Below are 5,109 nucleotides of genomic sequence, written 5' to 3' on the forward strand. Positions count from 1 at the left end.
AAATTTTCTTATGTCAGAAAGGATTTAGATTTTTTTATTCAACATGCAGAAACGATTTAGATTTAGAAATTTGAATATGTTTACGTGAACGCAAGTTTGTACGTATTTTTTACAGATTTGCATCAGTTTATGGACGTTTGTGCAGTTTATGCCAGATAGTCCAAGTCTAGAAAGAAAAGTTATTAACGTATTTATAGTCCAAGTCTAGAAAGAAAAGTTATTAACGTATTTTTGAACATATCGAACGCAATATTGTGTTTCTGATTAAATTTCAGATAATTAAATGTGCCAGTTTTTATTGATTATCGCATGTTTTCTAATTTTCTTTTTCTAAAAATTAAACATTATACCATGCCATAATTTATCATTTCATACCCAGAGAAAAACTTTGTGGGTTCTCTCTCTCTGTAAAAAATAATCGTTTCTCCCTCTCTTCAACTGTACTCAGTCAGATCTACGTCTCTTTCCTCCAACGAAGGGTCCTCCTTTCGCCGGAACCCTTTTATGCTTCTTTTGTAGTTTGTTCTATCAATAAATAGTTTTTAGGGTTGTTTTCTTTCTGAGATTGAGTTTCTAGGGATTGTTTTCTGGACTCACAACACATCGATTCTTTCAATTTGTTAAAGGATTCGAAAGATTTAGTAACAGATTGATGGAGTGAGAGAGGAAGAAATGAAGAGAGATTTGGGATTTTTAGGGTCCAACAGGAATTGAAACAACAACATTTGCCTGTTTGAAGCTTCTTGAATCTTTGGATCTATCAAGTAACAAGCCTACAGAAGGACTCAAAGACTTGTTCGGCAGTGATGGTGGTGGTTGGCCTTGCGATTTACACTCATTGGTGGCGGTGGTTCTCTCGGTTGGAGCAATTTTAGTATTAATTCTATATTTTTTGTCGACCTTTAAGGTCTTTTCATTCTCGATCTTCAGGATCTTTTGTCGACCTTTAGGTCTCTTGTTTGAGTCTGTGTCTGGTCAATTTCTTTCCCTTAGGCACTTTACATTCGAAAGTTCAATGAACTTATCGTATATAACTCTCATGTAGTTCTCAAAGAAAAAAAAATTACTCCTCGTCCATGTAACTTGTGATGAATCACTTATGAATGAAATATGGTTTCGCTTGGTTTGAAAAAAAAATTATTATTTCATACAGTATATCATATGACGCAGAATGTAACATTCGTCACAACATTAATAGCCTAACGAATCGAGCAACAATGAACTTTTATGTGTGTTGTGATGAATAGTTTTAGCCTTTTAGGACCACAATGATAGACTGATAGGTGAAGGTGATGAATGTGAAATAATTAACTCTTCTACTATTAAACAAACTTTTCCTCTTTGAAAAGCAAGAACACATGAACTGATGAGCCTAAATAAAGATGAAAAGGAGAAAACCAAACCCAATTTGAGGTGGAGTGGTACCAATTAGGTATGTATGAGAGTGATATAATTCGGTATTTTCAAGATTCGATATTAAAAATTAGTCACACTGTATAGAAACCGACCAATAAAAAAAGAAAAAAACAATCTACATTTCTTTTCTTATTGTATACATGATTCGACAATTCTAGTTTTTCTTTCGTGATGATATATGTCTGGTTTTAGTTATATTCTCCAAAAAAAAAAAATATCACATCATTGTGGGTTGATCATCAAATTCTAACTACCTTGAGATTTCCTACTAGATGTCTAGTCTAATTTGATTAGACTTTCATTTTAGTTTTGATCATCTAAACTATACGACACTTAACTAAGTTTGTAGTTTTATATGTGAAACATTTGAGTCTTTGGTGATGTTCGTTTTTCTAAATGTTTGAATCTAACTCGCCGACTCAATTCAGACCTCAACTCAGAATTCAGATGTGAATTTGAAAAAGAATAGAAAGCAAACACCAATTTAGCATCTCATAGTCAGTTGGAATAACATCCACTATCTCTTTTCTGCAATACAACTTGACAAGACCTTGAATTAGATGACTAGAGCAATTTGAATATCAGTTGGGATCATTATTTTGATAATGACAAAGAATATGAGAAATCCTATGAATACCTAAAACAAATTGAGATCAACATCATTAATTCATTATTGCTTTTCATCCACACAATTCTATCTGTAAAGGTGAATATTCCTATTGAAAAGAGAAGAAGGATGGGAAGTATGAAAGAAAGAGAATGCACTTTACACCATGAGTTGCTTCTGATGACTGACTTGCCATTATTAAGATGTTGAAATTTTAACTAAATCTTGACCAGAAAAGACTTCAAACTAACATTACTCATTCCACATTTTGGCAGCCTTAAGATCAATGAGTGCACATCAACCAAAGGAAAATAGCCAGGGGTCTTGGATACAAAATGAACAAAGAAAACTTCATCTAGTTTGGGTTTTACCCCAGTAAGCATGTTTCTTGGTCGATCAATCGATAACCCAAGTTCAAATAAGTATTACGATTTTCCTCGCCGTGAATCGTCCAACCATAATTTCGCGTGAGGTTCACTATTCACGGAGAACCCAAAGTTCCAAACTGCAGATTTCGACAAACAGACTGATACTTTTATATCTTCCATGATTCACCAGTAATCGTTACAAGAGCAAACACCATCCTTAAAATGGTGGAACCTAAGCCTATCTCTAACTATGATTTCTCTATCAAACACCTTAGAGATGAGCTTTGTTGCAGAATGACAATCAACACAAGCACGAAGATTCTTAACAATTCGTATAGGTATTTTCGGATCAGTATGAATTAGTCCATATGCAATAGCTAACTTCTCGCTGTGATAACACAAAACTTCTTGTTTCTCTTCTTCTTCAAGATCTAACAGAACTTGGGTTGTATTTGGAACATACCCAACTGATATTAGCCTTGTTTTTATCTCATCTAACATAGGTTCTAACTCTTCAAATCGTTTGTTCGACTTATCACCCATGAAGAATTCATGAACAATTCCTCCTACCTCGATTAAACTACACCCAGGACACTTCTTCACTCCCTTCTCTTTCATTAAACTCCTAATCTCTATTGCATCCTTCCATCTTTTTTCATGGGCGTATATATTCGATAAAAGCACATAATTTGCATCATTTAGAGGATCTAACTCGATAAGCAACTTCCCCGCAAACTCTCCAATTTCCACATTCTTATGTATATGACAAGCATTAAGAAGAGAGCCCCATATAGCCAAATCCGGCTCAATCGGCATACTTTGTATGAAATCTAAAGCCGTGTTCAAAAGGCCCGAACGGGCCAAAACGTCAACTAAACAGCCATAGTGCTCTATTTTCGGCACAATTTGATACTCGTTTTTCATGCAATCAAAATACTTCAACGCCTCATCTACTAACCCTCGGTGGCTACACGCAGTTAAGACACCAACAAAGGTAACCGAGTCGGGTTTAACTCCGGTTCTCAACATTTCATCATACATCTCTAACGCCTTTTGACCCATACCATTCATTGCTAAACCGGATATTAATGCTGTCCAAGATAATACATTTCTCCTCTTCATTTTATCAAAAACCTTCAAAGCTTCCTCAACAACACCACATTTAGAGTACATGTTTATCAAAGATGTTCCCAAATTAACACTCAATGGAACTTCATACCTATCAACATATAAATGAATCCATCTTCCTTGTTCTAAAGCACCCAAGTGAGCCGAAGCACAAAGTACACTAACCAATATAGATTCATTTGGTTCAAGTCCAGCATTTTGAAACTCATTAAATAAAGATAAAGCATCTTTAAACTGATTTACCTGAACAAACCCATAAATCATAGAACTCCAACAAACAACATTTCTTTCAGGAATTTTATCAAACAGTTTCCAAGCATCATCAAGAACTCCACACATTGAATAAAAATGAATCAATGAGCTAAGAACATACGAATCCAAACTGGAACCCACTTTTATTGCATGCCCATGAATTGATTTTCCAAAAAACAAAGAAGAATCAGCAGATAAAGACTTTAAAACAAATGGGTAAGTGAATTTATTAGGTGAGATACCATTATGAATCATTTCAAGGAAGAAACTTATTGAACGATCAGGTAATCTTGATGTGGAGAAAGCCCTAATGAGTGTGTTGAATGAGAAAAGTGTGGGTGGAATTGAAGTATTGAAGAGTTGGAGAGCATAATTGAGGCTTCTATAATCAGAAACAGAAGAGAATTCAAAGAGAGCACTAAGAGCATAAGGATTGTGAGAGAAACCAGATGTGTATAAATGAGCATGAATTTGTTTGAGTTGACGAATTGATTTACAGTTTTGAAAGAGAAATAAGAGGTTGGGTTGATTGAGAAGATTTGTGTATGAAGGAGTAGAAAGCCATATTGGTTTTGTTGATCTTTGTGGGTTTTGAATCTGACCTTGAAAGGAAGTAGTAACAGTTAATGGTGTACACATATTCATGGACACTTTCTCTCTCTCTCTCTCTCTCTCTCTATCACACATTCTGTTTCTCTCTCTAGTCTATAATATATATACTCTGTTTTCCTGTTTTCTGGCGGGTATTACTGTTTGAATCTTGAACTACTTTCATGGATAGAGAAATGCTTTTGTGAGAGAAACAGAGGTGTTAGTGAAGTGTAAAGAAATTGAGAGGTGTTAGTGAAGTGTGAGATGTTAACAAGAATGAGGGTTCCTTCAAAAAAAAAAAAAAAAAAAAAAGGCCAGCACTTTGGGGAAATCAAAATAGTTTCTGGGGAAATAGGTGAAAATCTAAAAAAACATAAACCAAACACACCCTAAGTGTCGCCGGCAAAATGTCGCCGACCGGAAGTGTCCGACGACCAGTTGGAAATGAAGTTCTTAGCATGAGACCAGCAGTAGCCATGGATGGTGCATTAGAATCATCTTTTGGTTTCCAGACGAAACCAGATCGGTTTCGTCTGAAAACTAGGGTTCCGGTTCGTCGGAGATATAGAGAGATGAGAGAGAGAGCAGAGAGAGCAGAGAGAGGAGAGAGAAGAGAGAGAGAGAGAGAGAGAAGAGATGGAGAAGTGAGAAAGAAGAAGAAGTGTTGTAGGGTGAGTCTCGCCGGAATTTATGATGAAGGTCGCCGGAGTCCATGGTGAAAGTGGGAGAGGAAGAAGAGGGAAGAAG

At 35.7% G+C, this 5,109-nt stretch overlaps 1 pseudogene across 1 annotated transcript; it reads right to left on the reverse strand.

The window, feature by feature from the left end:
* Positions 1-2,063: 2,063 nt before the first annotated feature.
* LOC147547666 (pentatricopeptide repeat-containing protein At4g21065 pseudogene) lies at positions 2,064-4,588 on the reverse strand (annotated as a pseudogene). The gene has a single exon (XR_015238192.1). The product of XR_015238192.1 is annotated as a pentatricopeptide repeat-containing protein At4g21065 pseudogene (transcript).
* Between the last annotated feature and the right edge of the window lie 521 nt (positions 4,589-5,109).

This window comes from Eschscholzia californica, unplaced genomic scaffold (genome assembly GCF_041429995.1).
Source record: "Eschscholzia californica isolate CP2 unplaced genomic scaffold, dmEscCali1.0.p SCAF_3, whole genome shotgun sequence".
Classification (NCBI taxonomy): Eukaryota; Viridiplantae; Streptophyta; class Magnoliopsida; order Ranunculales; family Papaveraceae; genus Eschscholzia; species Eschscholzia californica.